General features: G+C 40.3%; 2 protein-coding genes and 1 long non-coding RNA gene across 23 annotated transcripts in view; 1 reads left to right on the top strand and 2 right to left on the bottom strand.

Moving 5' to 3' along the window:
• Nucleotides 1–1,434, bottom strand: part of CCDC148 (coiled-coil domain containing 148) — a 281,608-nt gene extending 280,174 nt beyond the window's left edge. For all 7 annotated transcript variants that reach the window (XR_012024035.1, XR_012024041.1, XR_012024036.1 and 4 more), the window contains exon 1: nt 1,165–1,434. The gene's annotated coding sequence lies outside the window, so the exon portion shown is untranslated. The remainder of the gene's footprint in view (nt 1–1,164) is intronic.
• Nucleotides 1,435–1,813: 379 nt separating this feature from the next.
• Nucleotides 1,814–23,567, top strand: part of PKP4 (plakophilin 4) — a 232,869-nt gene continuing 211,115 nt past the window's right edge. For 11 of the 15 annotated variants that reach the window (XM_072811079.1, XM_072811077.1, XM_072811078.1 and 8 more), the window contains exon 1: nt 1,814–1,967. The gene's annotated coding sequence lies outside the window, so the exon portion shown is untranslated. Of the gene's footprint in view, nt 1,968–2,808; nt 2,920–23,567 lie in introns of those variants that run through there. The other 4 variants (XM_072811072.1, XM_072811084.1, XM_072811085.1 and 1 more) reach the window with 4 other exon arrangements.
• LOC140624331 (uncharacterized) overlaps nt 16,545–23,567 on the bottom strand; it is a 52,851-nt gene continuing 45,828 nt past the window's right edge. Inside the window, exon 3 of the long non-coding RNA XR_012023823.1 lies at nt 16,545–17,006. This is a non-coding gene — a long non-coding RNA (uncharacterized lncRNA). The remainder of the gene's footprint in view (nt 17,007–23,567) is intronic.

Below are 23,567 nucleotides of genomic sequence, written 5' to 3'. Positions count from 1 at the left end.
ACACAAAAGCCAGAAATGAAAAGCATGATGAGCAAACTTCCATGATGGCAAGACATGAGACAGGCACCCACTAAGGTCTCCGCTGCTTCCCTCCCAATTCTGGAAAGAGTTAGGAGGATTTCTGTATAGGATCACCAACAAAGTTTAAATTTTACTACAAATTCTAAGAGATGTTTTTCCAATCAATGCACCATATTAACAAGTCTTACCTATTTTTGTAATTTTCAATTATAGTAAGACAAAAACTAATAGCAAAGCATATTATTCAACTTAAAATTCAGGACAGTGGTTAGACATAATGTAGCTTGCACACACGTTCATTTGTTTCTCACAATAAATATTTATAATTTCCAAAATCCTATCAGCTTTTTCACAAAATATGGTCCCTCTAACTTGAGGGGTGGTAGCACAAACATGGTCTTCTTATGTCTTACTGACATGCCAAAATCACCAAAATAAGGAACTTAAGAATGTCAGTGGCTACATGACAGAGCAGTATCATGCTTAAAGACTAATATTTTCACGTCGAGTCACCTGAATAGCCAGTATCTAAATATGAAAGTTGTTTACATGAAACAACTGTTTTGACAAACTAGCACAAAGTGACTAAATGAAAGCAAAGAACTTGTGATTAAAGCTCAAGATCTTTCTGTGTACTGATTGCACGTCTCAGTTCACTTAACAAATTCGAGGTAAACTGGAAAATACCCAGAAAACAGCATCTATCAACTGTAATCTATTCCCTATGCTCTCTGAGATCATCAAAAGGCATGGAGAACTGACTTTGTCACCTGTCTTTCCCCACCCTGTAGACTCTTAGGGGAAAGAGCGTGCACCTGCCAGGCTCCCGGAGCAGAATGTACACACAGGTGGGTCTTTAATAAATATCCTTCCATGGAGAGATTAGAGGTTTGCTTGGAGAAGCGGGGAACACGCTATCTTACGTGACGACTCACTGTCAGCCTGCTTCCTTGCCAAAATATCATTCAAAGGAAATCTTGTTTGAGTCTCCTTCAGGTGGGGCTTTCAGTTTTTAGACCCAACATTTTGAGGCAAGGTCTGCCTCAGGGACAGAGGGGTGCTTGGATGCAGACCAAGTAGAATTCAGGTGGGTCAGTGACGTCAGGAAGAAGCAGCGAGTTAATGGGTAGGGTGCAAACTCACCTGGAGTAGCCGAAGCGGCACACAGGTCAAAGGTCAAAGGTCAAAGTCTCGGGGGCTCCCGGAGGCAAGACGAGCGAAATGCCCACTCCTAGGCTCTCCAGGGTTCCTACAAAGGCTCAGCGGTCGCCGCCTTGGAGGTGAGGCGAGGAACGAACCCTACGTGCACAGCTGGGCTTGACAGGAAGCCGAAGCCCCAGCTGCCTCGGGTTCCCGAGCCTGCTCCCGGGAACCCACGCACCTCCTCCCTGCGCCCCCGCCCGCCCCCAAACCCCAGGCACCTTCAGCCTCCCTCCCCGCCTGCTTCGGGCCCTCTCGCTCTTAACAGCATCGGTCTCTATGGCGACCTGAAACCGCGGCTCTCATTGGCCCGTTCAACGTGAGGGCCGGGCCAATGGGGAGGGCCGGCCTGCCGCGCCCGGCCAATGGGCTGCGCGGGGGGGCGGGGCGGGGACGGCGGCGTGCTGACGTTCCCGGGAGCCCGGGGCGGGCTGGGCGCGCGCGCTGGCGGCCGGGCGGGCGGCGGCGGCGGCCTCTGGGCAGCAGAGGGGGCTCCGGCGCTGAGTCCGGGTCGACGCCGGCCGCGCAGGCGGCGCCATGGGCACCGGCTAGAGGGGCCCGCGGGCCGCCGCCGCCGCGGGGGTGGTGGGAGAGCCGCTCCGGGGGCGGGGGCGGGCGGGGGAGGGGGGGCGGGCCGCCGCTGGGCCGCGGCACTTTTCTAATTTCCTCGGGTGCCGCAGCGGCGACCCCTCGGCGCGGATGTCCCCGGGCCCGCGAGCGACGGCGGGCGCAGCCTAACCGGGAAAGTAAGTGTGCGGGTCCGGGGGGCGGGCTCGGGGGTGTGGGGGGGGGGGGCGGCGCGCCGCTCCGGGCCCCAGACCCCGGCCCCAGACCCCGGCGCCCGCGCCCGAGCCCAAGCCCGAGCCCGAGCCCGCGCCGGCCGTGCGGGGCGCGGGGGTCGGCGCCTCCCTCCCTCCTGCCGCTCGCTGCGTCCCAGCGCCCCGCGGCCGCCCGGCTTCCCCGCCCCGCCGCGTGCTCCTGCCCGCACTCGCCTGCCGGCGCCCCTCCCCCCGGCGGCGCACAAGTTTCCCCCGCATTGCTCTCCCCGGAGCCCCCCGCCCCGCGCCGGACGCCGCGCCGGAGCCCCCCGGACGGCTGCCCGCGGCGGGCCCGCGCCCCCCAGCGCTCGGGGCGGCGCGTCGGGCCCTCCGGCCGCTCTCCTGCCTCCCACGCCCGGGTTGCCTGCCCCGGTTGCCTGCCCCGGTTGCCCCCGAGCCCCGCGCTCCCGCCGGGCTGCCCGCCGCCCTGGCCGGCGCGCCCCGCGCCCTCGGCGGCGCAGCCCCCGCTCCACCCGTCGCGGCCCCCAGCCCGGGGCTTCCCCGGTGCCGCCCTGCGCCTGCCAGGAGTTGAAGCGGAGCTGCGGCACCCCCAGCCCGGGCGGCTCCGGGGTCCACCCCCGGCCCCCGGCCGGGAAGCGAGGGCTGGAGCGGCGGGGCCGGGATCGGCGCGGCTGAGTGCGACAGCGGCGGGCGCGGGCAGGGGAGGCGCCGCGGCCGCCCGGGGCGCAGCGATAGGCAGGTGTGTGTGTCCGGGGGAAGGGGGGGCGCGCAGCGGGCTCGTCGGCTGGCGACAGATTGTGCAGGAATGCGAGGAATGCACCAGGGGCATAGTCCGGGCGGCCCGCCGCCGCTGCACTAGCGCCTTCCCGGCCCGGCTCCCGCCGCGCAGCCCGAGGTCGCCGGAGCATCCTCGGAGCTGGTGAGCGAAGCTGCGCTCCCCCGCGCCCGGCTCCCCGCGCCTCGCTCCCCCGCTCCCGGCTCCCGGCTCCCCGCGCCTCGCTCCTCGCTCCCTGCGGCAGACGGCGGCGGAGGGGAAGCGCGGCGGCTGTGTCGGGCTTCCGCTAGCCTCTAGCCTGGGTTTTGCTGCATTGGTCTCCAGGACCGGGGTTTTGAGGCGGAGGGTGGTGTAGCCAAGGTTATTCATCATTGCACAAGGTTCTTGGCAAGTTTGGTTTGCAAGGTTTGAATAGAGCCTGGTTTTTACGAGGGTTTTTTGAAAGCCTGCAGGAAAGGTGCCCAAGGTTCTTGGAGTAGTGAGCTTGCAGCCAACGCATTTTAGCTCTAGCAAAAATGTCTGTTAATGCTCATGGGTAGGCATGTGTTGCAAGAGAACTCGAATGCATCACTTTGCTATCATAAGAATTGTAATTTTTTTCTCGTCATGCTGGGTTGTGTTTAGACCTCTTATAATACATGATGAATAGAAACAGAGAAGCAGTGTTTGGTCAGCGATGGGACAGATAGAACTGTCTGGTACAGCTAAATTCGGGGCGTGTCAGTTACCACTGGAAGTAACACGGGGACAACACAATCATGTATATTTCAAGATGTAATTTATTAGTTGAGGTCGTCGTTCTTTTTGTTACCGAGTTTGACTGAAAAACATAAATAGAACCCTCCAACTTTTAAAGAATTGTAGTCATGTATAAAAATCATAATGATGCATATATATTTTTTGGTCGAATTTTATTTTCTTTAATGCAGAAAAGCAGATTTTTGACAGTGCTTTTCTAGAATTGGACTTAGATTATTTTATTTTAAAAGGGGAAGTAGAAGACAGCTTCTCTTCTTGAATGCAGTATATTGCTATAGAAGTATCTTCTTGTGCCTGTGAAACAGTTATGGAAATGGTAACATGAAAATGAGAACAACTGAGGTCCAAAATAACATTTCTGGATGTTGAAAAGCATACTATGTATGCCTTTCTTTGACACAGTTTGCTCTGGAGGTTGAGTTTACTATAAGCCTCTCCACACTTGGTTATTTTGTATCAGATTCAGGAAAATAATAAGTTGATTGTCTAGCTGTCTTCCAATACCTACTTTGTGTGGAGCAAATGCATTGAATAGTATAAGATGAGAACCTTTTAGTTAGGACTCAACAGAAAGGAAAGATAGAAGGGGGGAAATAAAACCCAAAACTTTGCACCTGGAAACGTTGCGTCTTTTGCCTGCTACATTGTTTTTTAGGTATGTCCTTAATCTGTGGATCTTTTAATTTAGAGGCTTAACTCTAAATTAGTAACACTGTATTGGATATTGGGACGTGTTTATAGATGCCAACAGGAAACTTGTTATGTAACAATATCATATTACAACAGAGTAGAGCACCTGCTTATTTGATTTGATGTGAAGATTAGAAAGTAAAAGCACTTTCAGTTTCTCTGCTACATTAGAAATTGAAACAACTGGTCTAAGTGTATAGGTTATGTATATACATGATTGGCTATACAAATAGTTTTACTTGCTTCAAGTAAAGGTAGGCTTTTAGTTAGAAATATATTTTAGTTGTTATAGATATTTGAAGGGAAGTTTCAAAAATAGTGATCATTCACAATCAATAACTGTGTTTTGGCCAAAGTCTATTCCCTCACCAACCCCCACTATTACATAAGAAGAAGGTGCTGCATTTCACATATTGTATGTTACCACATATTGTATGTTATGCTGAAGATTCCAAAGATTGTGGAACTAAGTGTCTAGTTACCTTAATTCTTACCTATGCTATTTTGAAGGGAGATAGTGGAATAGGATAGTGATGGAAAGCATAAGAGAAGGTAAGCAGAAAATAGGAGCAGCTGGCATTCATCCAGAAAAAAAAATGTTAATGCTGCATTTACAAGCTGAATGAGCCAAATCTACTTTTGTAATTCTGATATATTTTGACTTAAAAAAACTATTCCCAAACTCAATTTAATAAAGACTTTAGCAGTTGTATGACCTTGAGTATTTGAATTAAGTGTATATTAAGTCAGAATTGCAGTCTTTTTCCTTTACTATACAAATTGGGAAAGTAAATTTAAAACTTTTAAATTCACTTAAAAAATTCAGTTATTGATAATTTAAAAATTGAATTATTTCCTTATTGTTGGTTAAGAATTGATTTGAATAGAGAATTTTTATATCCTAGAAGATGCAAATCACTTGGGAAGTCCAGTCTCTCACCTGACCAATCCAAAATATTAAGATATTTTGATAATGCTCTATAATCTATTGTTTGTTTTTCTATTTCAATCAAAAGATAAATCCCTAATTTGCTTAATTCTAAAATGGAATCATAATAATGAAGTCATATCTTCATTATTAACTGAAAGATAAAAGGTTATTCTAGGGTTATTCTAGGGCATTAACATTCATGGAATTGTATGTCACTTTGGGAAGTTGCCTTCACGCCTTCAGTGTACTGGGAGATAATTACTTCTTAAGTGTTAAATGGTTTTGTAGTGCCTTTCCTGCACTGAAGGTGGAGGAAGAATCTGATACAGAACACCAGTGGACTGGTTATGTTTGGAAAATTAGGTAACTATTTCATGCCCAAACTGTAACTACATATAGTTGCAGCGAGAGAGAGAGAGAGAGAGAGAGAGAGAGAGAGAAAGTAAAACTTTAAGCATAACTGGATGTAAGGCTTCATAAACTACCGGTAAGTGGTGATAGCAATCAACAGGTCAATTTGACACCCAGCTGTGAGAAAAACACACTTCTTTTAGGATAAGGAGATAACGACCCTAGCTCACAAAGATCAATAATTCATGTGCTTGCTGGTTTCAGTTGAGAAGTTGTATGACATTCAAATGTTGCTTACATTATCACTTTAATAATTCAGTGGAACTATCTTCATCTTTTGGGGACTATGTTATAACTAAGTTGAGGATATTAAATGATGGTGCTCTTCAGTTTGCTGCAGGCATTCTGTTTGTCATTCGTCTAAGTTTTCTTTTTATAATTTAGATTTACTTTTATTTGGTACACTAATATATGTTAGCTACATTCTTGATCATTTTATTATTCATAGTCTTGATAATATAGTTTATTGTGATTAATACATAATGATTCACTGCAGATGATAAAATGTCATTAGATTGTAAATGTTTAATACTATAAAATATATAAATTAAAACATGGAAATGTCTGAATTATTTTAAGTCATGTCATTGTGAAACATTTTTCTTGAACTGAAAAATGCCTCCCAATTGGGTAGATGCCAGTCCCTCAGACAGATAATATATCATATAGCCCTCATAAAGTCTAGAACTACCAAATGAGAGGTGGAGAGGGAGAGGGCAAGTGAATCAATAACCCTCTTTCTTCAACAGCCAAGACATGTTTGACTTCTATAATTATTGTCTATGTTAAATATAAATTTAAATATAAATTTAAGGGAGTTGTAAATATGCAAGGAAGTCTATTCTGTTCTTACCTAATATGGATTCTCTCCCTTACCTCCCTCCCCCCAAAACACACACACCACCACCCAATGCATCTGTCTGTTTGGAGAGGCAGAGAAAGTTCCACTTTCCACTTTATATAGAATTTGGTGCTTAGTATTCCAAGTTGAATTTAGAGTGGATGGAAGTTTTTGTCATAAAAATGGCATTATATATGAAACTTAGGTAAAATGTGTAGTTGAAGAGGGGTTATCAAAGTACTCTATAGAATTTGGGGGCCTGGCCTGTTTTTCATAGACACCCACAACTGACTTACAAATAGACTTTTAAAACATTGAGTAAGTGGTGTCTGAAATTCTAGGCCATTGTAAGCTCTCTCTTAAATTGCAAACATGAGGGAGAGGTGAAAAGCACCCTAGTCCAGAAATTAGGAGATCTAAATCTTATGGCGATAAACCATTTAAGAACATTCAGGTTTATAGCCTCCTCCTTTTGAAAATGCAGTGTTTGGATTGCATTGATCTTAGATACATTTCAGCTCAAGATTTCCAAAGTCCTCAGTATTTTTTTTTTTTTTTGTTCTTTTGTTTTCTATGAAAAGGTTTCCTAAGCATTCGTTTATTTACTCAGTCCTGTTTCTCCTTCTATTGCAAATCATATCAGCAAGGAAGTTGAGGTTCTCTTTTGAGACTTTTGAATTTCCATCATGCTCATCTTAAATTGTTTTGTTTTCCTTTTTTAAAGATACCATTTTGGGGAGGTGAGGAGAAAAGGTATACAATGTTTTCAAGGTCTTGGCCATCTACCCTCACCCCTCATCCAGGATTCACCGTGGTAGTTTAGGCCAGAAAAAGTCCCTGGGCTTTCACCTTGACACCAAGTGAAATACATAAAAAGTGTCATTAAGGAAGTGAGTGAGGTATTTGGTTAGTAGCCAGACTGTCATAGGTGAGTTCTGTTTGCTAAGTGTGTGATTAGGTAAATTATTTATCTCTCTGGATCTTGTTTTACTCATTTATAAAACAAAGTAATAAAAATATCTACTTCAAATGGTGGTTGTGAGGATTAAATGAGTTAATACATGTTAAACACTGGAAGCTCCAGGGCAGCCAATACCTTTAAGTCATTATTTTTGAATTGTGATGTTTAATGATACTTTCTTTTTTTAGGATTTATTTATTTATTTTTAGAGAGGGGAGAATGAAGGAGAGGGAGATAGAGAATCTCAAGCAGACTCCCCACTAGCACAGAGCCCAAGGCCAGGCTGGATTCCAGGACCCTAAAATCATGACCTGAGCCTAAAGGAAGAGTCAGACACTCAACCAAATTGAGCCACCCAGGTGGCCCCTTAATAATATTTAATATTTTTGTAGCATCTACCATATATTGGGCAAATTATTGACTTGCTTTCACCTTAGTCAACATAATTATGAATCTAAACACTATTTCAGGAAAGAAATAAACTACTAAAGAGAAATTATGAGCTTGGTAATTTGCAAGAGATTGCCCATAAGGAAGAGAATCCAGCAAAATAAATCAAAGAAGGGCCCTTTTAAAATAGGGAACTTAATACTTTTTTTCAGGTAGGCAATACGTAGAGGCATGTAAAACACCACTATCCAATGCATGTAAAAAGTTTGGTTAAACATTTCTTAATACACTCATGTTTATTTTTTTTTATTTTTTATTTTTTTTTTCAATTTTTATTTATTTATGATAGTCACAGAGAGAGAGAGAGGCAGAGACACAGGCAGAGGGAGAAGCAGGCTCCATGCACCGGGAGCCCGATGTGGGATTCGATCCCGGGTCTCCAGGATCGCGCCCTGGGCCAAAGGCAGGCGCCAAACCGCTGCGCCACCCAGGGATCCCCAATACACTCATGTTTAAAAGGTAAAGTCTGGTAGCATTATATTGCAGGGGTCAGAGTGAAAATACTTGCAAAATGTAAAACGTATATTTTAAATATGTATATAACTATGGCATTTGTAATTCTAGTCATTTTATGCAATGTCTTGCTTGTCAATACATGAAGAAAGTGCTAGTGTTAATCATTTATGAGCTAATATGCAGATTGTAAGTTAACTCTTTAAGCTGCCTTTTCTGTCCAGAATTGATCACCCTTGAAATTGGTAGGAAACTGCCAAAGCAAGAAGGACTAGAAGAGAAGTTTGGAAGATAATTGATGTAATAAACCCAACAGTCAGACAAATGATTTAAGAGATATGAAGAGTCTCTAGTTCTAGACCTAGCTGTACTACTAAGCTGTGTGTGTCCCATGAGTAAGTCATTTAACTCCTGGGCTCTAGTTTTCTCATGTGTAAAATGAGGGAGTTGGACTAGATGCTCTCTAGAGCCCTACTACTTATATTTCACTACTCTTAGAGTATTACACATTCCAGTCCATTTCATTATTTTCCCTCAGCAGTAATGGAGACCATCTTCTCAAGAGTTTATTACAATTTACTCTTTGGGATAAGGGGAGAAACTTGAAGTTGTATACCTGAAATACTCATAAAAATGTGTTGTGGCTAGACAGGTATTTGACCCCATACTGGCTGAATTAGTAGCTAACCTCTTGTATTTGTTTGTTAAGTCAGTCTCCTGTGTACTTTTGAGGCTTAGCCTCTAATTGAGACTAAATTTTCTGGAAGTGGGATAAAAATAGAAGGGGATTTAGGTAGTGGTTAGAGGGACTAGTCTTGTTAAAATGAGAAAAACACCTACCATTTGCTTTGGTTTGATTTGTTCTCAAAGAAATTAACTGAGACAGAGTTGTTCCTCTGAAAGCATCTTGCTTTTCCATGAATACTTTATGTGTGTGGCCTAAGAACTCACTAATTTGTATATCATTATAGAATATAGGTATCTTTCATTTAGTTCTAATCTTTGCACATAGACAATGTACCATTGTTCACAAACTGGTGGATCTCGACAGAATGATACTGTACTTGATTGAATTTGTGCTCCCAGGCTCGAGGGTCTTCCTTTTTGCTTTTTTTTAAACAATTGAAAACTCCATTGAGGAGAGCTGCTCTAGATCCTGCTCCCCTACAAAGGGGAGAAAAAAAATCCTTATAGAACTTATAAATGTATATGTTCCCCATAAATAGTAGTTTAAAAATAATTGGGATTGACTGTTTTTCTTTGCTAATCCAATAAGTACATTATTTTCAAAAGGAGAGTCAGTTATACTACTAATGCATGCAATATTAAATTAATTTTCAATGTCATGATCAAAGTAAACACTTGAATAGGCTTTTCAGCTTCCATACCTTCACGAAAATTAGAAACACTCACGTAAAATGGAAACCAGTAATAACCACTTTGAAGTGAAGTGCATCATATTTTCTGACACCTGTACCCTAGATTGAATAGGAAAAAAGTACTGATCTAGTTAGAAGTAACTTGTTATTCCTGAGTACCACCAGGAGTCCAAGCAAGGGGACTGAACACAATTAGTGCTTCATTTATTTACTGGAGCCCTACTGTGTGTGAAGTATTGTGTTCTGTTTTGGAAACCTCTTATTTAAAAAGATACAGGATTCATTTTCACTCCATTCAAGCAACTTTCATTAGTCCCCTACTCTGTATCTTCAGACTTTGCTAGGCCTCATGGCCAAATAATGATTTCCCCCAGGAGTTTTACAGTCTGTGTTGGATTCAGTATTGAGAGTCTCCATCTTTAAGGAATCTGTGATTGATTTTACAATGTAGTTGGGAAAGATAAGATACATGAACTGGTAAAAAGGTGTCCTAGAAAACTTTGGTTTATAAATAAACATGCAGATTTTTTCTGTGTTAGGAATGAGCTGTAAAATGACTTTGTATTAACTAGGTTTTAGCTAAATCTCCTTTTTAGGTATGTGTTACTTGATAGGTGCTGCATTAACCACTGTCAGTGACTTTCTTTGGAAGAAAAGACCTTCATCTGAAAAAGTGCTCCCTTGCCAATAATAGAGCTTTCAGAAAATATTTTAATCATGAACCTGATTATTTTAGTTATATTTCTTGGAATACTTTACCACATAGCCTATATAAAATAATTGATTACAGTGAAAATGAATTATTTATGAAATACCATAATTCTTCAAGACTTGCATTTTAAGGAAGTTCTTATTTTCGTACAGTAGTACTTTGGTTTATTGTGCTTTGTGTTCTTTATTCTTTATGCAATTTGTGTGCCTTTATAAGTCCAAACTTATTATCTATTATTGAAAATATTCCCTTCCGTTGGTATGAATAAACAGAAGAATGTTTTGAAAATCTCTTGTGACATCTGCTAGAATAAATAGTCTCATTGAATCTTACCTTGAATTTCAGACTGATGCACTGATGGGAATTTTCCACTTATTGTCAATTTGTCAATGACTGAATAAGCAGAAAAGTCAGTTTTTCTTAAAGCACTGAAAAAAGAATCAGAAAACTCAGTTGGACTTGCACAAGAACTGCTATTATTTTGAGACCTGTGACAAAAAACTCATCTGTTAAATGTCTAATTCATACTGTCAGCAGATGAAAAATATATGTTGGTCTGAAATCTTTGGACAGTATATTGGCAGGTGTCAGTCTTCAGAAATATTGTTTGTGGGTCATTTGTTTGGAGCTCTGAACACAGTTTTCCACAGAAGCAACATAAATCCAGAAATTCACCATCCTAAATGTAACTGGAATGTATTAGTTCCAGGGTCCCATCCTCTTCCTTTTCCTTTGAGCTATTCAGCAGCAGGGACTTTGTCTTTTTGTGTGACTCTAGTCTTTCTAGATACCTTATATGAATAAATTAGTTTTTAAAAAAATATTTTTATTTGGGCATAGCTGACACACAATATTACATTAGTTTCAGTTGTACACCATGGTGATTCAACTTGTCTATATGTTATGCTATGCTGACCTCAAATGTAGCTATGATCTGTCACCATGCTATGCTATTGTAGTATCACGGACTTTATTCCGTATGCGGTGCCTTTTGTTCCCATGATTTAACTCATTCCATAACTGGGAGCCTGTATCTCCCTCTCTCCTTCACTCTTGTTGCCCATTGCCCCCCTCCTTTCTGGCAACCATCGGTGTGTTCTCTGTATTTATAGGTCTGATTCTGCTCTTTGTTTCTTCTTCTTCTTCTTCCTTCTCTTCTTTTTCTTCCTCCTCCTCCTCTTTTCCCTCTTCCTCCTCCTCCTCCTTTGATTCTATATAGGAGTGAAATCATGGTCTTTGTCTCGGTCTGACTTCTTTCACTCAACATGATACCTCTAGATGGATCCGTGTTTCTGCAAATGGCAAGATCTCATCCTTTTTTAAGACTATGAAATATGTCACATATATCACATCTGCTTTATCCATTCATCTATTGATAGACACTTGGATTGCTTCCATATCTTGGCTGTTGTAAATAATGCTGCAGTGAGCATAGAGGTGCATATATCTATGAAGTAGTGTTTTCATTTCCTTTGTATAAATACCTAGTGGAGGAACTCCTGGATCATGTGGTATTTCTAATTTTTGAGAAACCTCCATACTGTTGTCCACAGCAGCTGTACCAACTTACATTCCCACCAACAGTGCTTGAGAGTTCTTTTTTCTCTACATCCTCACCAATACTTGTTATTTCTTGTCATTCTGATGTTAGCCATTCTAACTGGTGTAAGGTGATAATCTCATTGTGATTTTGATTTGCATTTCCCTGATGCTGAGTGATGTTGAGCATCTTTTCACATGTCTGTTGGCCATCTGGATGACTTCTTTGGAAAAGATCTATTGAGATACTCTGCCCTTTTTTTTTTTTTAAATCAGATTGGTTTTTTTTGGTGTTGAGTTGTATGAGTTTATATATTTTGGACATTAACCCCTTATGAGATATATCTTTTGCAAATGTCTTTTCCCATGAATGAATGAGTTTTAAATTACAATTTTTTTTTAAGATTTTTATTTATTTATTCATGAGAGACACGCAGAGAGAGAGAGAGAGAGGCAGAGACATAGGCAGAGGGAGAAGCAGGCTCCATGGAGGGAGCCCGATGCGGGATTCGATCCCTGGTCCCCAGGATCATGCCCTGGGCTGAAGGTGGCGCTAACCGGTGAGCCACCCGGGCTGCCCAAATTACAATTTTGGAATACCTTCACCTACTACTCTTGGGTAAACAAGAGTTTATGCAATCCTCTTTCCTTTTATAAACTGTCTTAGACCCTCAGAACTGTTTATCATGCATATTTCAATGGGAAAAGTGCATTTGCTTTTTAAAAATTACCTTTGTAATACAACTTTCTAGGTAAATAATTCATTATGGCAAATTCCTTATTAAAAACCATCAATTAGAAGATTTGTAAGAGATTTATAAGAGATTGATTCATATTCATATTAATTGCCTGGATTATAACCATAGTGACATGAATTTTTACATAGTGCTCTTTCTCAAACTATTCATATGCAGCCATCAAAGCACCAAGACCAGCTTGGTCAGGCTTTGGCAGTATGACTTTGGGCAAACTTTCCATCTTTTGTGAATTAATAATAACTTTTACATACTGAACTTATGAATTGAGGTCAAAAGTATATGTAATTTAAAAAAAAGTATATGTAATTTCAAACGTGAAGTTTTTCAAAGGAAAAAATATTACTAAAAAAAATTACTAAAATGGTATAATTCATGCTATAAAACTACATAAACATTAAAAGTATTAAAACGGATTTCATAGCTTGTTTTAGCCCAGTGGGAGCCACAAACTTTTGTTTGATTTAAATAGTGTAGTTAGAAATACTCTTATACATTTTGGTGGTGCTTCCCCCAACTTGAAGTAATCACAGTGGTAAAATTTGAATAAATAATAATTTAAAATTAAGTTTTATTTGTGAGATTATTATGAATTTACATGTGGTTTTAAGAAACAGTAAGGAGATCCTGTATACCCTTAACCTAGTTTACCCCAGTAGTAACATTTCGTAGAACTATAGTACAGTGTCACAACCAGGATACTGACATGGGTACAATCACAATACAGAACATTTTCATCACTACAAGCATCCCCCATGTTGCCGTTTTACAGCCAGGCCCTTACTTCTCTTTCACTCACACCCCCTCCTTAATGTCTAGCGACAACTAATTGTCCTCCATTTTTATAACTTGTCATTTTAAGAATGTTATATACATAGAATAATATAGTATGTAACTTGGGGGTTTTTTTGCTTATTTTTTGTTTTTACTCTGCAAAGTTCTTTAGAGATTCATTCAGGTTGTTACATGTATGAGTATCTCTTCTGTTTTATTGCTTTGTAGTACATAATATGATGTACCACAATTTGTTTAATCATTCACCTGTGGAGGACATCTGGGTCATTTTTAATTTATAATAATTTTCAGTTTACAAATATAGCTGCTATAAATGTCTGTGTCCAGCTTTCTATGTTACCATAAGCTTAGATTTCTTTGAGGGAGATATCCAGGAATGCAAGTGCTGGATTGAGTTACAATTTTTTTTTAAGATTTTATTTTTAAGTAATCTCTACACCCAACATGGGGCTCAAATTCACAACCCTGAGATCACAAGTCACAATCTCCACTGACTGAGCCAATCAGGTGCCCCGAATTATAATTTTTTTTAAAGCTTTCTGTAATTATACATTGAAATACATCAAAACTCAGTAATTTAAAAGGTAAATTATAAAAGCATCTATAAAATATACAGACAGCTTGTTTATTAAATATATATAAATTATTTTGTTACTGATTATTTGTTGCTGAATAAACTCCTATGAGTTTATTTTATTTTTAGGAAAACTCCATTCATTTTAAGTGGAAATCATGAAGTTGCTTTGTAGCAACTTCAGTGTTTCTGTTTTTCTGTTTTGTTTTAAGGAGCAGGTGTATTCAATTTCTGATAATACTATTTTTAAATGCAGTTTTTAACATTGAATTTTTTTCTGAATTTCATCTATGTAGGATGTGAGTAATCATAGGTAATATTCCTTCAAAAAAGATGTTTTTTTGTGTACCATTCCAACAGGCAGAGTAGATATACAGTGAGGACAGCAGTATCCTTGTGTGATTGGAATTGATCCAGTTCTCAGGTAGAAGATAATAAGCATACCTGATATTTTTAAAAGGCAGGGATTCTTTCTTTACTAGAAAAGAAGACATGTTTTTTTAAAGCACAATTCTCTTACTTTCTCCCCTTTTTTTCCCACTGTCTGCTTTTTGCATAATTATATACAGTTTCTGCCAGAGAAAAATGTTGAAATTGTGTCTGGCCCAAATAAAGTCTTTACTATTGATAATTTGATTTTTTGAATTAATGTCCTTTCTACCTGGAATGTCAAATATGTTTCCTTTTTAAAAAATACTACCAGATAATTTAATTAGTTTTATATAATTTTCTGTATTATATATTTAGTTTAATATTTTTATCAATGCTTTTAGCATTCAGAGTCTTCTGATATCATAGCTGGGAACATAACTAATGACCACTATCAGTCCTAAAATACAACTTCTACAGTACCATTTTTTTAACACTGTGCTTTTTTAAAGCTTTGATCCTTTCTCTGTATTTGAACGGAATAACCTCAGTGCCCTTTAATTTCCCAGTATGATCTTCCCAACAATTTGTATATTTCCCGAAGGTTTTTCTCTAGGTAACTAGTATGCCCTTCTCTGCCGAGTGACCCCGTGGTTTTCTTTCTTCGAGGTCTCAGTGACCCTTCCTTAGTGAAGCCACCTTTGGCCCTTTGTTTCTTACCACTTTGCGAATAACTGCTACAAACATGTGTTATGTTGTGTTCGAGTGGTTTCTGTGTCTCTTCATGGCTATGTTGTAAGCTCTGATCAGGTTGGAGCTGTGTCACAGCCATCATTGTAGCTCTCACCTAGCAGTGTGCCTGCTGTTCATTATACACCAGATGCCTGCTTTGGGTAATGAACAATTAAATACTTTGTTTACAACCTTAGTTGTCCCTGTCTCCCCTAACTTTCAGTAACTCCCAGTTGTTTACCCTACAGTATGGCTTCAAACCCCTTAGCCTGCCTACCATTTAAGTCCCTTTACAATAATTACTCTCCTTCCTGAACCTTCCACATCAGCAAAACTAGTTTCTACTCACTGTTCCTTTCCTTCCTGCATCCTACATTTAAGTCTTTCTTTGTCCTCAAAGACCTAGTTCAAATATTGCCTTGTGTGGGTGACTTTTTAGGATCACTCTGGATGACCATCCTCTCTCCAAACGTTTTTACTTGTGCTCTGGCTTTTAATAATAAACTCTCCATGATGGTTTTTCTCTTGTTATATTTGATTGTTAATCTCTACCTATTAACTTTTCTCTTGTCTCCTTCTCCCAAGTAGATTATAATCCCTTGAGGGAAGGGTTCTTGTCTTGCACATTTGCTACCCAAGTGACACTTTTCAAGTAGAGGTGGTGCCTGTGGTGGTGTTGCCAGGCAGACTTATCCTCTAATTTAGGCATACCGAAATGTCCATGAAAAGGCAGTCTCTCATTTGTCCTTTCATTAATAGTTATGTGCATAGCACCTACCATGTAGCAATCTTTAGTATATGCCCCTTAGGTATATTAGTGACCTCAGTAGCCAAATAAGCTACTTATTTTGATGGCTGATTGTGAAATAAACTGTATTAAGTGAAATTTTGCTTCTCTAAGTTACTGCCGTCACATTGAAAAGAGTGAAACCTATGGCTAAGAAAACAGACTTACCTCTTGAAATTTTTGTTTAACAACAAAAAGACTATCTACTTCTGAAGCTACAGAGTTGGGATGTTCACTATAGTAGCTACTGACCTCATGGGCTATTTAAATTTTTTAATTAAAAATCTAGTTTCTTATACTCACTGGCCACATTTTAACTGCTGGATAAATACACATGACAAGTAGCTATTATTATTATAATAGGCAGAAACAGAATGTTTCTGTCATTGCAAAAAATTCTGTTGGAACTTATATAGAGAGTAACTGGGACCAGTTATAAAAAAAGAACATTGTAGATGCTTTTACAGTAACAAAGCAAAATAGTCTAGCTTTATAGTCTTCAGAGCACTTATATTAATACTCATTTAATCTTTTTAATAACTAAAATAGGTGATATGCTACCTTCATTTCACGTGCAAGGAAATTGTGAGCATCACAGTGAGGAATAAAAAGAATAACTCTTAAAGGGCATCAAAATATACTTTTAGTTTGTGGTTCAGTTCTTCATACTGAAACATAGTTGTTATTTAGTAGTAAATATTTGATTAATGAATTATGGAAAACATTTGATGTACATGACTGTATGTTATTTTTGCTTTCACTTAAAATCTCACCAAGTTAAAAAAAATCTTGATTGTCTTTTGAAATTTTCAAGAGAGCTCAGTGAATTCTAGTCAATAACCATTTTCTTCTGAGGTTCTGTGCTAGGCATGAGGAGGGATGTGGAAATGATGCAGAAAAGGTCTTATCCTTTGTTAATGTTCTACACTAAGGATATTAGCTCTTAGAAGTGATACTATAGTAGCATTTGAGCCTCAGAGATTCCAGAAATGTCATTATTGATTAAAGAAAGGCTTGATTGTCTTCACTTATGTAGCAATTTCAAGTCCACCGGAGCCTTTTACTCTCCTCCATTTTATCTGTACGCTGAGACCTAGAGGGGTGGCAAAGGTATAAAAGGCAAAGAACTTATTTTTGGGAAGCTTGTATTAAAACTCTCTCCATAATTCTAAGGATAAAAGAAGGAAAACAGTTGTGCCATTTGTAGTTTTGCTTTGGAAATTTTAAATTAAAATTGCCTGGAACACTTAGAAATTTGGGTATATGGAATAAGTCAACCTACATGCAAAATATAGTATTATATTCATTTAGTATATAGACTGAGCCCTTGCTTCATAGTCATCTGGAAGTTAAAGCAGAGTCCCCCTTCTCTTGTTTCTTCCTTTAATGCTGACTTAAGACCCAGACATTTCTTTTTTTTTTTTTTAATTTTTTCAATTTTAATTTAAAATTTTTTAAAATTTAAATTCAAATAATTAACATATAGTGTATTATTAGTTTCAGAGGTAGACTTCAATGATTCATCAGTTGTAACACTCTGCTCATTACATCACATGCCCATCATCCAGTTACCTCATCCCCCAACCCCCAAAGACCCATACATTTCATCTGATTTTAAATGTCCATAAATTAACTTCAAAGCAAAAATGCTGACATACAATTTGATTTGCTTTAAATTGATATATAACTGGGCAGCTCGGGTGGCTCAGTGGTTTAGTGCCATCTTCGGCCCTGGGGCATGATCCTGGAGACCCAGGATCCAGTCCCACGTCAGGTTCACAGGATGGAGACTGCTTCTCTCTCTGCCTGTGTCTCTGACTGTCTCTCTCAAGAGTAAATAAATAAAAATCTTTTAAAAAAATGATATATCTTAACATTTCATGTTTTTAATGTTTAACATATAACAAATCTATGCGATACAGACTGTGGTTTTATTTTTCACTGCTTTTATTTTTTATTTATTTATTTTTTCCACTGCTTTTAAAAAACAAGGTGATTGTCCCTCCTCACATGAACACGTAGGCTGTAACTAGTATCCAGGCCACCTCCCTCTTCTGTCTGACTCGGTTTGATTGTAAAGACATGAGAGCTGATAGAGTCCATCTGAAGATAGTTTTTCATTCACTTTTTCTGAGTTCATTGTAACTTTCAGTTTTGAATTAAGCTGCTTAAAGCTTTTTGGAGCAGAGAAAAGAGCTGAGGAAGAATGCATTTTCATTCTGTATCTTTTAGAAACCATTTGATAAGCTATGTTTAAGTTTTGGCTATCTTGTAGAATAAGCCTGAATAATTTAAACATGTTTAATTTTTCAATAATCAGAAGTGTTTAAATGCTTTTGTTAAGTTTAATGCAGTAACTTAAATGGAACTACTTTTCAATGACTAGTGCTGCTTTTCTTTGAAAGAATGCTTAGTTCAGTAAATGGCAGTTAATAGAAGGAAATTATCCTGATTTTGTAGCTGTGAATAAGATTGGAGAAATATTAAAATAGGCATTCATTGATATTTAGGTTGGATACTACTGCTTATGTCAAATCAACTAAATGAAGAGATGAATCTTACTTCCAGTATGTCTCCTCTCATATGTGTGATGAGCTTCTGTTACTGCAGTGATGTGCACAATTTGAAATAAAGCACAGTTCTTCGTGTCAGCACTTGAAGGCTTTTTTTTTTGACAACAAGCAAAATGTTAGACATTTCAGTGTGAATAGCTCTCATGATCCAGAAAATACGAGCAGACAATTTAATTGTTCTTGACTGTAAAAATTAAATCTGATACTAAATTTAATCCAGGAATCTATTCATGTAGGATTTTTCCCTTATTTTAAACAAAAATTAAACTTGCATGTCTAAGCAACTACATTGATGTAACATTCAGAAGAAAATCCATGCTAAGTGATTTATAACCCATCTTTACTCACCCGTTATTATTAATCATACCATCTTTAAAACTTTCCTTCCAGGAAGCCCACTCTTGGGCCATTATTATTTCTTCTTGATCTCTAAGGCTCTGAAAAATTCCTCTGTCCTGGGTGTTCAAGTAGTGTTTGTTGAAAGGGGCTTAGACTCGGCCTGGGACTTAGGGTAGGACCAGAGTGTGAAGCTCTGTTGGAAACAAGCATAGTGTCTTGAAGTTAGGCTGCTCATAAAATAGGATGATTTAGTTATACTGACAAATTCCTAGCTGCAATGGGCTTTCAACCAAATGTCCTGAGAAAGACAGGCTTTTTGCCCTTCCCTCAGCAGTTTGAGGCTTTGTTCCATAGTAAAGCTGAGAAAGGATGATCTAGGCAAGCTTTCGTGCCTTTCCCACCGCAGCTGCTGTTTCCGTGAATCAGGCTTGCACCCACTGGGAGGCTGTCTGAGGACTCTTATGTTGGCCCCTGGGGAGGTTCATGTAGAAGAACCTGAGTGTGTATTTACCACCTGTCAGTGGCCCTGCAGGATTCTGTGTTCTCTTGCTTGCCCACATTCAGGCTTTACCAATTTGCTAAAAATTCTAACTCATTTCTTACTGGCGTTCAGCAGCATCTGCCCAGGTAAGCCAGTTTGTCCTTCAGGGTGCCTTTCATCCTTTAATTCCAGGTTAGTTGTTTTTACTGAGGTTTCAGCTCTCTGGTGGATTGGAAGAAAATTGTGAATTAGCAGATTGTGTGGTATTTTTGTTGGTGCCATCAGGGTGAGATCTCTGTTCTTCCTTCCTCTCTCCTGGAAAAAATGTTACAAGTACTTTTATAGCTGCTTTGTAGAAGATAATCTTCCTACTTGAAATGCCGAGAACCCATGCCCTATTTTTTTAATCATTTTATTGGAGCTTTTTCATTTTTTGATAGCCTGTGGTCCATGTCCCTACTAAGTAGTGGACTAAATGTCATGAAATTGACTTTGTTCTTATTTTAACCTTTAGCACCCAGCAGAGTACCTGGCACAGAGTAGGCACTCTGTGTTTGTAGACATTGGAGTAGCATTTTAACTTAAGTAAGTGCATTTTTCTTATTCTTTTTTTTTAAAGATTTTATTTATTTATTCATGAGAGACACAGAGAGAGAGAGGCAGAGACACAGGCAGAGGGAGAAGCAGGCTCCATGCAGGGAGCCCAATGTGGGACTCGATCCCGGGTCTCCAGGATCACACCCCAGGCTGCAGGCGGCGCTAAACCGCTGCGCCACCAGGGCTGCCCCTTATTATTCTTAATAGTGGCAGCATATTCTGTGTCCTGCCCACATCCCGTGGAACTCCCCATCAGTTCAGTGTCTCCTGACCCCACAGTTTCCTAGCCCCAAGCCCCTGGGACATTGTGCTTGAAGGCCTTCTCTGCGTCCAACATGGGGTCAAAGTGAGAAGTGCCAGGAGGTCCTTACCTGTAGGAGCCCTAGCAGCCTTCAACCATTAAGGAACAGGAGCTAGGCCAGTAACCTCTTACATGAAGTATCTCTGAAGCCTGCCCTCTGTAGACTTCAGAGTTCCCAGCAACCATGTGATCTCCTTGCTCACAGCACTAACCTGCTCATGCTATGCATGTTCTATTGATGTCCTTCTCTGGCCTGTCTCACTTGTCCACTTCCCAAGTCAGTTATTGTACTTAAATCCTTGGTGTCTCATTCTGGGGAAGTTCAATTCACTGCTTATGTTCTGTTTTCTGATTATGAAAGTGATCCATACTTTCATAGAAAAATCTTTAAATGCAGAGAAGCACGAAAGAAGAAAGTAAAATCCACCTTTATTTTCTTGTACCCAGAGGTGACACTGTTGCCATTTTGTTGTGAATAATCAAATTCCTTTTTCAAATTTATGGTGATATTAAAGTTAAGCCACAGATACCATGATCCATACTCACTCGAGGGTAGCACTGCTGTCAAGGTTAATGCTTACAGAATCAGACTTTTTTTTTTTTTAAGATTTTATTTATTTATTCATGAGATACACAGAGAGACAGAGAGGCAGAGACACAGGCAGAGGGAGAAGCAGGCTTCCTGTAGGGAGCCCGATGTGGGACTCCATCCCAGGGCTGCAGGATCACGCCCTGGGCCAAAGACAGGTGCTAAACTGCTGAGCCACCCAGGCATCCCTGTCAGTGCATTTTTAAAAAGATTTTATTTATTTATTCATGGGAGACACAGAGGCAGAGACACAGGCAGAGAGAGAAGCAGGCTCCCTGCAGGAGCCCGACTCTAGACTCGATCTCAGGACCCCAGGGTCATGCCCTGGGCCGAAGGCAGGTGCTCAACTGCTGAGCCTCCCAGGTGTCCCTTAGAATCAAAGACTTTTAAGACCAAGGAAGGCGGTTAAGAAATCACCACATGCGGTCCCTTCCTTTTCCGGGTAGATGACCCGAGTTCTGGAGAGGTGGTCAGTCAGGTTCGTGTGTGTGCCTGGATCGGGAAGCCTAGGTGTTCTCCTCAAGTATTTGTGTCTGTGTTTATCTGCCTGGTCGTCCTTTGTCAGAATAGTCTTTGCAGATGAGGCCTCCCAGGCTCCTAATGAGGCCTTCCTGTGACAGCTGCTAGTTTGTTCTCTGTGTGCCATATCCCTCCTTTACTTCTTCAGGTAGTTAGCTTGCTGCTCCAGTGTGGTCACCTTGCCTTAGCTTAACTGTGGCGGAGTTATTTGGGAGACTAAACTTCAGCTTGAGTTGCAGGAAACAGTGGCTGGGGTGTACCATCTTCGGAATCTATGTTAATGATATCATTTTTGTTATCCAGTTTGCCAGACAGTTCTAAGTCATAAAGCTGAAAAACAGTGAGACCTAAGCCTTGGCCTGAAGCCCAGCCAGACACCATGTAAACCACTAGTAACCCAAAATTATTAGCCAGGTCATAAAAGATACGTTGACCTTAATGAGAGTTAACATCTCTTTTCTGTCATTTCATGGATTAATTTCATGCATTTAATTATGATTATTTTTTTTTGTTTTTAAGATTTTATTATTCAGGAGAGACAGAGACAGAGAGAGAGAGGCAGAGACACAGGCAGAGGGAGAAGCAGGCTCCATGCAGGGAGCCCGACATGGGACTCAATCCCAGGACTCCAGGATCACGCCCTGAGCCAAACGCAGTGGCTCAACCACTGAGCCACCCAGGCGTCCTTAATTTTGATTCTATGTTTTAGTTTCTAGGAGTTCTTTTTTTAGCTTTCTATAGTGATTGCTACATTATGCTGTTAAATTTTAGGAAGTACTGAAGAAAAAATGAAGAAAAAAACATGTACATGAAAGTGGTATGGAATACACATGTGGCCTCAGATTTTACATTCAAATGTTTTCAAAAAGTGGAATCAAGCTACTTGCATATTCAAAATATACCCTTTTCTTTTTTTTTTAATTTATTTTTATTTTTTATTTATGATAGTCACACAGAGAGAGAGAGAAAGAGAGAGGCAGAGACACAGGCAGAAGGAGAAGCAGGCTCCATGCACCGGGAGCCCGACGTGGGATTCGATCCCGGGTCTCCAGGATCGCGCCCTGGGCCAAGGGCAGGCGCCAAACTGCTGTGCCACCCAGGGATCCCAAAATATACCCTTTTCTAAAAAGTAAATACAGGGTACACAGTTTCCAGAATAACTCACGTGTTCAGTGTAAGATGAATCAAGTAGTATTGATCCCTAGATCATTCATTCTCACTGGGTTACCAAAACATTTAAGTGGCCCTTGTATCTGTTCTTGGGCTTATCTTGATGTAATAGCCTAGCCAAGAACATCTTTCTGCTTCATGAGATAGCTGGCTGCAGTACATAAAACTTTGACCTACTAGTACATTGTGATGATACTATTTACTGTTTATTGATAAGGGACCCTTAGCTAAATCTTAGGTTCTAGAAGTTACAGAGAAGAAATTAGTGAGGTGGCAGTGACTGATATGCTAAATTTGCATCAGGATTTGTCTTCTAGGGCAGCCGGGGTGGCTCAGTGGTTTAGCATCGCCTTCAGCCCAGGTCCTGATCCTGGAGACCTGGGATCAAGGCCCACGTCGGGCTCCCTGCATGGAGCCTCCTTCTCCCTCTGCCTGTGTCTCAGCCTCTCTCTCTCTCTCTCTCTCTCTCATGAATAAAGAAATCTTTAAAAAGAAAAAAAAAAAAAGGATTTGTCTTCTACTCATGTAGTTCAATTAATTTGTTGCTTCAAGTATCATATCTTATGGTCATTTTATTTAAATCTAAGAATTAAATTCAGAGTTGGGGGGGAAGGCCTATCTATGCTATCTAGCTAGCCAATTTAAAAATAATCTCTTAAGTGGCATGGTCAAACCCTTCCATAATAGTATTAGTGGGATACAAAAAATTCAGTTCTGTGAAATGTGGAGTTGGATCAGTGCAAGGTTAATGAGGTCACCAAAGTAAGCCTGCCTACAAAGCTAGCCAAGCACAAATTGTGGGAGTTTGAGTGTCAATTTAGTTAATATAGAAGTTTTTTGTGTTGTCCTGATTTGTATAGTTGTGAGGCACTTATCAGAAGATTTTTGCTTTAACTTGTTCATTACATAAAGCCTTTCTTTCATAGGTTCTAGACTTGTTCCTATCCTGCATTTGTTGGTGAACAAAAAGAAATTCAGGATAGGGAGCAATTGGTATTCACTAGTCATTGTAGCAAGTACGGCAGTAAAACCATCATCAGTAATTACAGAAATCTTAAGTGCTTGGTTAGATATCTCTTATTTTG

Source organism: Canis lupus, chromosome 34 (assembly GCF_048164855.1).
Source record: "Canis lupus baileyi chromosome 34, mCanLup2.hap1, whole genome shotgun sequence".
NCBI classification, from domain to species: domain Eukaryota; kingdom Metazoa; phylum Chordata; class Mammalia; order Carnivora; family Canidae; genus Canis; species Canis lupus.
The sequence above is the reverse complement of the archived record's forward strand: the minus strand, read 5'-3'. Positions and strand labels throughout refer to the sequence as shown.